Below are 12,426 nucleotides of genomic sequence, written 5' to 3'. Positions count from 1 at the left end.
GAATACATACCCCTTACATTCACATTAATCTTTTCTGAATTCATACAGTGTGTATAATCCTGAGGGGTATGGGTTGACAGGGAAAAATTAATGAAGGGGAATTGGATTACAATTTGCAATGAACTTGATTTGGATGGTGGGTTATCAAATGATTCCAACCCCCTTAGCCTTTAGTTTAAGAACAGGGGGCAGATAGGGCTTTCCTCTTTGATGTAATTCCTGAGTAACAAAAAGTAAATCTGTACCCAAAGACTTTTCACTTGGAATCTTAGCCACCATAGACAGCTAAGTCATCCCTGCCTTTTCCTTGGGTACCATCTGCGCTGCTCGCACACTCAGCAGGTTTACCAATGGCTGCAGTACACAATTGCTCTCCCCCAAATGCATGTCGTGCGTTTCTGATGGGCTGTATTCCCACTAACCAATAAATGAACAGTTGTTAAAAAAAACAACAACAAAAAAAGACACTGTTGGAAGTAGAGTGTTATTACATGTGTGTAGCATGTATGCATGTAGAATAGGCTCCAAGGTGTTAATACATGTGTGTAACATGTCTGTATGTAGGATGGGACTCCTTTGTTAAAGTGTTCCTACAGACACAGATAGTTCACGGTCTAAATGGTTCACAACCATAGTAAGTGTGAGAGCATATTATCCTGATTATCTCCTTCCAGTGCTATGGCTAGAGGGTTGCTATAATACTGTTCACCTGGCCTGTCCCTGCATGGGGACAGTGAGCAGCAAGCCCTCAGTGGTTGGTAGCAGGCCAGTCCCCAAGGAGAAGAGCAAGAATGACAACGGAGATGGTTCTGTGAAAGGGGAGGAGTCCTGACCGCATGACCCTAGCACTCTGATTTGACAGTTCGGAACCCTTGTCCCCTGCCTCTCAGTTTCTCAGACAGTGTCCCAACAATTGTTGTTTCAGAAGCATTGGGCCCTGGGGTAGAAGGTCAGGTGTTTTGAATAGTAGTAATTTCTGAATAAAGTCTAAGAAATCATTTAAATGTATTTTTTAATCACATTGATTTATAGACACTTTAGTATGAAGAGAAACTTCCTTGTGTTGTTTATTTAGCCTTCCTTAGTTCTGTCTCTTTTGTGCATCTTAAAATGTTTATGAGCATATGTCAGACAGTTAATTACCTCATGAGAAATGACTTGAACCTGGATATGGCCACCATCGTGTTAGGTAAGCTTAGCTAAACAAGCATGAAAAGCATTGTCTGTCACGGAGAATCCTCAGAGGAAGGGACTTCTTTCCACCCGGGAGCTCACCAGACCTGTAGCTACTGAAGTCTTAGGACTGCAGGGCAAGCGTTCACAGACTTATTCTCTCAGCGCTGTGTGTGGGTGTTGTGTGGAATGCTAGGAAGTCATCATTGAGGAGAAAGAAGGCTGACGGTGGACCAGGGCTGTGACGTCCTCAGTGTCTTCCAGAAGTCCATGGCCAAGAGTTTAGTCCTCAGCCTGGAGTGTATTCTCAGAAGGTGGCAGAGACTTTACGGACAGGCAGGCTCAGACAGAAGCCCCTAAAGCTGAGCCCCGATGAAGCCCTGTGTTTAGAGCTTTATCTCGGGCACATGTGACAGTAATTTAAAGACGATGGCACTGAATGATAAAGAAATAGGAGCTTTGCTCCCAGTTGCATGTGAGGTGGAGAATTTATTTTAGTGCACAGGCGTCTGCATATTAGAAATACGTCTAATGTTTTTAATTGCTCAACTTTGATTTTCTGCCTTTACTTGTGTAATTGGGAAACGCAATCGAAGTGTGTATTCGTCAGGCAGCACCTCACACCCATTATCTCACTCAGTTCCCTGCTGTCCCCAAGACGTGTTGAAGACACTGAGGTGTTGATGGCATGGGTTGTTTCTGGTTTTCAGACTGTATGCTCTGGTCTGTATCATGTACCATGGTCATGTACTTACCGTCTTCGTTATAGTTGGTTTTCAGAAATAGTCATTTCTGAGGGAACAGACAGACCTCTCCTTTTTGATCTCACTGAGCACATCGGTATTCTCCACAGAAGACTTCCTCTTCTAGATCTGTGTCTAGGAAGAACTATGCCATCTAGTGGGCAAGTTGAACAGACACTCAAAAGAAAAAACAAAACAAAAACAAAAAAAACCCCAAATGTGTCCACATGATCAGCAAATACCATGTCTGCTAACTTCATTTGTGATCACGAAAATCAAAACTAAACCTGCAAAATAGCATCACCCATGCACACGGTGCTCATGGAGATGAGGGTTACAGTGTGCGTGCTGGGCACCTTTACTCAGAAACCATGCGTGTTGCTGGCAGGAATTAAAACACAGAAAACTTTCTGGTATTAAGTACTAGGTGAAGGTGTGCAGATGCTATGGCCCAGGTGACTCCTCGACGTACAGCCAGTGAGGCCAAAAGACAGGTAAAAAGCGTTCCTAGGAGCCTTGCCTGTAACAGTCCCAAAGTAGAAACAACCTGTCACTCACCAGCTGTAGAGTGGACACTGGGGTGCTCTTCATGTCAAGAGGGAGATGTACCAGGAAGAGGTGGCTGCCCACAAGAATGAACCAACCTCATTACAGAAAGCCTTATAGTAAGGAATCCCTGGTGAGATTCATTTTTGTGGCTTCCACGAAGTAGGCCAGGCATCTGTAGGAGTCCATGCATGGCTGTCCCTGCTTTGATGGAGGAGAAACAGTTCAGATAGACAGGGAGCAGCAAATGTCTGTAGGGCAGAACCCTTGGAGTTGCCTAATATCCTTCACCAGAGACAGGCAGGCTGAAGGCGATAGAACCTGATAGGAGAGAGCCTTGTGAGTCTCTGCAGGAAGGAGTTGGGAGTAAATTGCCTAACTGCCCTCCATGCTCCCCTTTCAGGACTCACCTGGAAGCCAGGTGCTTCTAGCCTTTGGTTAACTTCCACCCTTCAGCCTCAGGGACAGAGCGAGGTCCAAAGCAAGGTGGGGGGAGGGGAGTAGATGGGTTTTGAGGACCTACAGCCTGTTTGTGTGGTACATTTCTATCCTGTCCAGAGAGGCCTTTACAGGAAATGTGAACTTTGGAGTTGGCACTCTGGGTATGAGGTTTCTCTGCCTCTGAAGCACTGTTCCCACCACCTGGGGGCTCTGTGAATTGCCATGGACCTGGTAGTTTGTATCCTAGGTTCTGTAGACACCAATACGAGTTCTCTTGGTCCCTCCCTATTTGAAATGTTCTGCGTGTATGCAAATTTCTCTGTCCTAACTTGGGGCTGGGTGGCTGTGCTGGAGTCTTTTCCTGAATCATGATTAATCCAAGCTGTCTTATGTTAGCCTTGATACTCTACGGTTAGAGAGACTCCTCTGCTTTTGCATTTTACTTTGTGAGTATTTTATTTTGGTCTTCCATGTTTCTGGAGGGGTCTAAATGAAAGCTGGTAGGATGGGGCCTCAGCACTGACCCAGGAGTCACTAATGACCCCCATCTCTGTCCTCTTGGAACACTGCGGCCCACTGGGGACTCGGTCCAGCTGTGGGGGCCTCACTGTCTTGTCCTCATTTGTCTTTGCTGCGGTCTTTTGTGTGCACTTTTACCTTGTTTATTCTGGAAGACATGACCCTCCTGCTGAGGCAGACAGCTATTCATGCTGTTTCTTTTCCCCTCGATAACAAACTGCAGCCTTTGTTACCCAGAAAAGTTGTATACAGGTCTTCCTTTCGAGCTAACGAGTAAATTGAGCACATGACCATTCAGGTGATGGTTGTGTTAGTGTTTCTGTCTTACTCTAACACTTTCCATATGGATGGTGTCTTAGTTAGGGTCTTATTGCTATGAACGGACACCATGACCAACATGGATTTTATAAAGGACATCATTTAACTGGGGCTGGCTTGCTAACAGTTTCAGAGGTTCGGTCCATTATCATCAAGGCAGGAACATGGCAGCATTGCAGAGTCCAGGCAGGCATGGTGCAGGAGGAGCTGAGAGTTCTACATCTTCACCTGAAGGAAGCCAGGAACAGACTGAGCATCCCCAGGCAGCTAGGAGGAGGGTCTCCAAGTCCACCCCCACAATGACACACTTCCTCCAATGAGGCCACACCTTCTAATAGTGCCACTCCCTAGCCTCCATAGACTTGTTTAAACACATAAGTCTATGGAGGCCATACCTAAACATAGTATAATAAAAAAGTACATTTAGTTCAATTTCCAAAGTCTATAGCAGTATCATCAATGTTAAAAGTCCAAAGTTCAAAGTCTCTTCCAAGATCCATCTAATCATTTAGCTGTAATCTCCAAATTAAGTCAGGCAACCAGCTGGGCAGACTTCAAACTCTGTCATCTCCATGTCTGATGTCAAAGGGGTCCTTAAGTCTTCAACCACTTTTCATTTTTGTTGACTATGACAAATTTCTTTCTCCTGCGTTGATTCCACTCCCTGTTAGCAGCTTTCCTCAGCAGATAGCCGGTGACTCTGGCATCTTTAACATCTTTGGGTCTCCAGGGCAGCTTCAATGTTACAGCTTGTTTCAATGTCTGGGATCCGCACATGATCCTCCAAAGGGCTGACTTCACTTCTCCAGCTCTGCCCTCTATAGCAGTTTAACTTCAAGTTGATCCACACTACACTGCTGCTGTTGTTCTTGGTGATCATCCCATGGTACTGGTGTCTCCAGTACACTGGGGTCTTCTGTTGCATCTGGGTTTCACCAGTAGCCTCTCCTAGGCTCTCTTCATGGTTCCAAGCCTCAACAACTTTGCTTGACCCCTTCAGTCCTAGGCCATCAATTGCAACTGAGGGCGCACCTTCACCAATGGCCTTCCATGGCCTCTCACTGTACTGTGCCTCAGGTGCTCTTCATGACCCCTTCATGCTTCAAAACCAGTACCACCTGGGTGACTCTTACACATTACCAAGTCTAGCTACAGCACGAGGAACAACCTTGGGATCTCTGGAACACAGCTCTCAAAAAACACTTCTCAGAAGATTTCACCTCAGTGATGCTGATCTCTCTCTTAGCTCCAGATAGCCAGCATCAATTGTCCCAGGAGTCTCCTTCTCCTCTTGACTATAAAGCCAGAGGCACATGGCTGAAGCTGCTGAGTTCTGCTGCCTGCAGGAGCTGGAGCTTGGCCCCCTTGTTCTATTACATCATCACCAGCTTCCTCTTTTCTAACCCTTCACTGCCTAAACTTGGCTGTCGTGGATCTTGCTCTGTAGATTGACCTTGGATTTAGAGATCTGTGTGCCTGTCTCCTGAGGTAAAGGTTTGTACTAAGTTGCCTGGAGCAAACGTAGCTGGGTGGGATCTTGCCCCGGGGTCACTTCTCCCTTAATTCAATTTAATATCCTTGAGCACAGGACTCAGCTCCATTTCACTTTCTGGTGCCCCTTTAATACTTGAACCTTGTATTTTCTATTTTTCCTTTCTCAACTTCCCTTTTTTCATTAAAGTGCTCTTCATGAGACTTAGCCAGAGAACAAAATCTGTGGTGGGTGTTTCTGAGGCTTCCTTTGTCCATTTGAGTCTTTTCACCTTAGCCTCAGGCAGACTCTTCAGACAGGACCAAAAAGCAGCTACATTCTTTACCAAAATACCACAAAAGCAGTCTTTACAGCACATGCCGAAATTCTTCTCTGAGAACTCTTGGGCCAGGCCTGCACAATTCAAATGACTCTCCACATTCCTACTAAGATAGCCCATTAAGCCCCATTTAAAGCGTTCTACTGCTTTCCAGATCCAAAGTCCCAGAATCCACATCCTTCCAAACGAAAGCACGGTCAGGCCTATCATAGTAATACCCCAATCCCTGGTACCAACTTCTGTCTTAGTTAGGGTCTTATTGCTGTGAATAGACACTTTGACCAACATAAATTTTGGACAACATTTATTGGGGCTGGCTTACAGGCTTAGAGGTTCAGTCTGTTTTCAAGGCAGCAGCATGGCAGCATCCAGGCAGGCATGGTGCAGGAGGAGCTGAGTTCTACATCTTCATCAAAAGGAAGCCAGGAACAGACTGAGCATCCTCAGGCAGCTAGGAGGAGGGTCTCCAAGCCCACCTCACAGTGACACACTTCCTTCAACAAGGCCACACCTTTCTAATAGTGCCACTTCCTGGGCCAAGCATATGCAAACCATCACAGATGGCCTCTAGACACAAAACTTTGTGACTTTTTTTTTTTTTAAGATTTATTCATATATTATATATAAGTACACTGTAGCTGTCTTCAGACACACCAGAAGAGGGCATCAGATCTCTTTACAGATGATTGTGAGCCACCATATGGTTGCTGGGAATTGAACTCAGGACATCTGGAAGAGCAGTCGGGGCTCTTAACCACTGAGCCATCTCTCCAGCTCAACTTTGTGACTCTTATATGTTTCTTGTTACTTGCAGGCCTTGCAGCCTCAGAAGAATCCCAGCAAAGACAGTTCAGCAAAGTGCTTAAGCACAGAGCTAGCTCAGTCAGTGAAGTGTTTATTAAACGTGAGGGCCTGGGCTTGCGCCCCGGAACTCTGAGTCATTCATTCACTCAGTCACCCATGTATCCAAGCATGGTGACTTACAATCCCAGTGCTGGGGAAACTCTGACAGGGGGATCCCTGGAGTTTCCAGCCAATCAGAGATACCTCCAACCCCACAAAGTGGGCAGTGTCTGAGAAATGGTATCTTTGACTTCTATGCATATGTATATTGTGGTCCCCCCACCCCCAGCACCACAGGTTGCGGTGGCTGGACAGTTTTGATCTGGAGACAAGGACATATGGCTGTAGCATTTCTTTGCATATCAAGGCATTGTCCTTGCCTGTGGTACATGGTTTATTTTCTAGCACTTAATGTCATACTTTTTTTGGGGGCAGTCAACAATCATAGGCTTTAGAATTAGGAACAGGAGTTATCTGTGGCATATCTCACTTGCAGGTATGTATTTACAGACCCTTGGCTGTTTTCCCACCTCCTTTTCCTTCTCATTTTGTTAAGGAAGAGCTGCCACATGCTTCCCATTGGAGCCCTAGACAAATGGACTCGTGATTCCGCTAGGGATATGTTTTCCTCAGCTATGCAGTGGCTCAAAAATGGACTTCACACCTTAAGGACATCAAGTGGGAGCAGGAGACAACAAGAAATAGGTTGTAGCCTTGCCTTAAAGGAAGTGACAGGGTTTGGGGCGGAGAGACTTGTTTCCAGAGGAGTTAGTTGTGGCAGCATAGCCGATGTAAGCGTTCCCATGCAGTTAGTTGCACATGCACCCGTTTCTAATCCATTCACTTTTGTCTCTTTTTTGGTGATGGATGCTGTCTTAATAGGTTACTATGTTTCTATATGATACACAGATGATCAGTGGCACTTTAACTTGATTTGAAATCTTATTAACATTGGAATAAAAAATGAGTGGTAGATTATGCAAATATTTTCGCATTCATGTACCCATGCTTTTTTATTAAGTAGTACCCTACATTGGCCCACTCTTTAGTCCTCCAAGACATCTTCTTGGTTTATAGACTTTTGCTTCCCTTGTTAGAAGCGTCCTGTTTATTTTAGGAAACATATTTCCTGCATATAACCATGTATTCCTAGGCTAGCATGGCAACTAATAGGTCATATTTTTCAAAATACATATGCATGTAAACAAAATACACCATCTTAACTTTTAAAATATACTTTTATTTATTTTGGCCATTTCATCCATGATGCAATGTATCCTTGATCTACCTCTCCTCCCTTCTCCTCAGTATCTCCTCCTCCCCTTTCCTTCATGTTCTTCCTCCACCAATTCAGTCCAGTTAGTGCTGCCTGCTAGAATGCCAACTGGTCTCGTTGGCGCAGTCTTGTAAGGCAGGTAGGCATAGCTGTGGATAATTCGAGTGCAGTGGCCATGTTGTGTCCTGAAGACAGTTTCCCATCATTTCCATCCCCTGTCCCTTACATTCTTTTTCCTCTGCCACAGTCCCTGAGCCTTGTGGGCAGTTACACCCACAGGTACAGGTAATGCTAAGTCAGGGCACTGAGCACTGTGACCAGTTCCTGGTCTGTGTTCACTGTAGCCGTGAAGACAGTGCTTCCCTGGCCAAGGCTGAGAGCAGAGCTGATCTCTTGGCCCACATGTAAATATTTAGAGGGCAGCATGACTGCGTGTACATTTACTAAATAACTAAGGCTTTCCCTCAGGGCCTGTGCTAGTTTCTTTTCTATTGATGTGGTAGGATACCATGACCAAGGCAACTTACAGGGTTATGGTCCATGAGCATCATGGCAGGGAGCATAGCAGCAGTCATAGTGCTGTGGCAGGGGTTAACATCTTGAGACACAACCACAAGTCTGACAGATACTGGGAATAGGACAAATCTTTTGAAACTTTACGGCCGACCCCCAGTGGCACCTTCAATAAGGCCACACCTCCTCATCCTTTTCAAACAGTTCCACCAACTGGGCACCAAGTATTCTAACATATGAGCTTCTAGGGACATTCTCATTAAGGTTGCCATAGGGCCTATAACCCCCCGAGTCATGGGCTTTTGACAGGTAACACAGTATGAGACACAGATTCCTTCCTGTAGAAGGTGGTTGGTCACCCCACAGCCCTCGCCCTGCTGCTGCACCGTTGCAGATTTTGCCAGGCAGGCAGTAGTATAGTATCCAGGGATTCCTGCTGGCTAGCATCCATTGATGACTTCCTCCCACAGTGGCATGCTAGCGCCTTCTGGGAGCCCATGGGATTAGGTTCTCAGGTCAGTTTCAGCTGATTTCTCTGTCTTCAACCAAGGTGTGCCGTGCTTTCAGCACCGGGATCTTACATCTAGTAGGAGTGGGCCACCAAGAGAAGTGGCAGAGCCTCTGCTGGAGGGCCTCTGGGGTAGCCCTAACCAACAGCTTGGCAGTGAGACTTCCACTCAACAACTCTTATCTTCTGAGGGAAGCATTGCCCACCGTCCAGGGTTCCTGTGTTCAAACTCTTTTTAGAAATTATATTTTAAATTACTTTACAGAGAGTGCTTGATTTACATACATCCTTAGTTTTGTTTTATGTCTCCCAACTTTCTCATCTCTCCTATTTTACCTTCCCTACCCCAAATTTTAGTCATTTTAAATGGACAGTTCAACACTGTTATGTGTCCAGTCTGCAGAATCATTTTTGTTTTCCCAAACTGAAGTCCGCTGGGTGATTATTTCTCACTAACCTCAGACCCCTGTGGTCTGCTCTCTGTCTTCTTGAGCTGAACTGCTCTATCTCAGAAGTAGAATTGTGGAGTGTTTGTCTTTTTAAAATTTCCACACATTCCACAGTGAGCATTTGTGGGTCAGAGGACAGCCCCAGCTCCCTGGTTCACTGCTGTGTATGCCAGGCCTGCTGGTCCCTGAGTGCCTGGAGCTTCTGCCTCCCCTCCCACCTCACTGTGGGATGCTGGGATTACACATGAGCGCTGCAGCATCCGCTCTGTGTGTCCTAAACTGCTGGACTCAGGTCCCACATGTGCAGTATACACTGTGCCTGTTGAGTTGTCTCTCAGGCCCAGGGTTGGACTTTATAACTGTTCCATTTCACTGAGCATAGTTCATGGAATACGTAAGAACACACAGTCTTAAGTACAATTCCATTGCAAACACACAACGCTGTGCTGACCCATTCTGTCATCAGACTCCTGGGTGGTCCCTGCTTGGCTTTTGTGGATGGTGCTGCTATGAACATAGGTGCACAGACAACCCCTTGGCACCTGCTTTCACTTCTTCTTGGTATCAACTCAGAAGTGAAGGGTAATCCTTTTTTTTTTTTTTCATGAAAAAAAAATCACTGTTTCCATGGTTACACTGTGTGCATCCCTGCCCATAGCACATGGGGATTCTAGATTCTGAGGCCTTGCCCATACTTGTTTTGTTCTATTTCCTTTCCCTTTCCCCTTCTCCTTCCCTTCCCTTTCCCCTTCCCTTCCCTTCCCTTCCCTTCATGTGTATGGGTGTCTTTGCCTGCATGTATGTCTTTATAACACATGTGTACTTGGTGCCTGTGGAGGTCAGAGGAGGGCAGTGGATGCTCTGGAATTGGAACTGCAGACGATTGTGAGTCTCCATGTGCATGCCAGCAATGAACCGGGACTTCTGGGAAAGCGGTTTTTAATCACAGAGGCGTCTGTCCAGCCCCTTTCCTCCTGATTAACAGTCATCTCAGTGCATGGGGAAGTGTTGGTTCAGGGTGATACATGAAGACGAGCAGCTTTTCACGGGATTGTTGTGGATGCATGTGAGCCTGTGCAGGGGGCCTGTTACTGTGGGTGTTCTGGATACCCTGGTAGCAGCCCTTGTCAGCTGAGTGCTTTCTCACTCCACAGGGTGCTCCATACTGTGTTGATTGTAGAGGGCTGTGTCTGATGAAACTGTTTGCTGTAGTATTAGGCCTGTCCATTTGTCTTGTTCCTGTGATAAAGATGAATTTAAAGGTTTTAATTTTGTATATAAACGATAAAGGGTAGGAGAGGGTGAGTTCCCTCAGGGCCTTTCCTGCTTATGTCATCTGAACCAGCATATTTGAGCAGACATGAGACCTTTCCTTCTTCCAGGAAGGAAGGAACTTCTTCCCTTTGGACACCCCTTCCCAGTGCTGCTGTCTCATGCTCTGGAGTCATGTGCTTTTGTTATCTTAGTAATACAAGAATAATGTGATGTAGTGTCTCTGACATTCATTTCCACATTCTGTTCTAGTTATTTTTATCAGTGATTAATACAGGATCATGTGTAGAGGGCAGAGGCCGACATTAGCTGTCCTCCTCCTTGCCTGCATTTATGTTTGAGCCAGTGTCTCACTGCATCTACCTCAGCCACACTAGCTGCCAAGCCAGGCCCCAGGGGTCCTCCTGTTTCTGCCTCCCTGCTCTGGGATTGTAGACACACACACACACACACTAGACACACACACACACACACACACACACACACACACACACACACACTGCCATCGCCACCTGGTTTGTCCTGTCTTGCTGGGAACCATAACTCAGATGTGCATGATCATGTGGCCCCACTTGAACCAGCTGGCCTATCTCTTCAGCCCCACCACTAGTTTTAGGAAAGGCGGGGATGTGTAGTGAGAATTGGCAGCTGGTATTTTCTAGGAGATAAGGTTGCAGGTTGCAGCATGTTGGGGGGTACAACAGTGTAACTGGCTCCTCAGAGGAGCAGTGGTAGCAGTAACGTCAGTGGGCATGCAAGGTCGAGTTCTGAGTTCTGTCACGAATACCTGGAAAGCAGAAAGGCACGAGAACAGAATCCAGTGGCTTTCCTCTCCGGCCTGGGGAGCCAGTGTGGATGCTTGACTGGTTGTTGGCGGTTCCTGAAGTGGCATCAAGGTGTAGTTGCCAGTTACCACTGCTGTGTGGCTGTTGATCAGGATTACAGGGCAGTAGGCTTTGCTCAGGACATAAAGAGGAGGATGAGGATGTGCTCCTGACCAGGCAAAATAGCGAACAGGTGTGATCATCTGGAGAGAGGAGGAGCTGGGACCAGAGAACTGTTCTTGGCTTTTGAAGGTGCCCTGTGAAAGAAGAATTAAGAATAGAGGACGGGGAGGGCTAGCCTAGGTGGGCTGCTTTGATGCTATGATAGGGAGGCAGCATGGTGGCACATGCCTTTCACCCAGGACACTGCTTTAGTCTGGGCACACCAGTTAACCACAGTACTTAGTACCCATGGAGTGCCCTGGGCAGCACTGAGTCTGGCTTAGAATAGAAGCATAGGGCAGATATAACGTCAGAGTCTCCAGCATTACTGTGAACCTGAGTGAGTCCCTTTGCCCCTGAGCAGCTCTGGCTCTGTACTTGCTTTAGACATCTAGATTCCTGAATAGGCCTAAAGAGTGAGAGGCTCACCAGAGCCCAGTGAGGCAGCACTCACTGTTCTCAGGAAGTCCACTACAAGTACAGCAGAGCATGCTCCTGACGGAACTCACTGCAGTGTAGGGGCCTCCAGTAGTTTCTAAACCACCTGCAGAAAGCAAGCCAGAGATTTTATCTCTGTCATCTGAGGGATTGATTCCTTTCCTGTGAGCAAAGACAGTTCTTAAAATTCAAAGTACACACTTATAGAAAACCTTGATAAATATGAACAGACTGAGAGAATCCTGACATTAAGAGGGGAGTTTCAGGGCCAGGCCTAGTAGCACATGCCTTTAATCCTAGCACTTGGGAGGCAGAGGCAGAGGGCAGATCTCTGTGAGTTTGAGGCCACCCTGGTCTAGTGAGCTGATTCTAGGACAGCAAAGGCTATACAGAAACCCTGTCTCAAAAAAAAAACAAACCAACGGAAAAGAAAAAAACAAAAAAGAGAAAAGATGAGTTAATAAAGACATGCATTTACAGTGCTCATGAGGACAGATGTCAGAAGTATAGTATATCTGAAGAGCCCAGGTGTTCTCACCTAGGTTCATTAGATGGTGTAAGTTTGCATATTAGTGAGAAGTAAACTAAAG

The 12,426-nt window shown here is 46.3% G+C and overlaps 1 protein-coding gene across 2 annotated transcripts in view; it reads left to right on the top strand.

The window, feature by feature from the left end:
- The window catches only part of Ubac2 (UBA domain containing 2), a 148,976-nt gene that overhangs the window by 43,145 nt on the left and 93,405 nt on the right, over positions 1 to 12,426 (top strand). The window lies entirely within an intron of this gene.

This window comes from Rattus rattus, chromosome 12, assembly GCF_011064425.1.
Source record: "Rattus rattus isolate New Zealand chromosome 12, Rrattus_CSIRO_v1, whole genome shotgun sequence".
Taxonomy (NCBI): Eukaryota; Metazoa; Chordata; class Mammalia; order Rodentia; family Muridae; genus Rattus; species Rattus rattus.
This window is presented reverse-complemented; position numbering and strand designations above follow the sequence as displayed.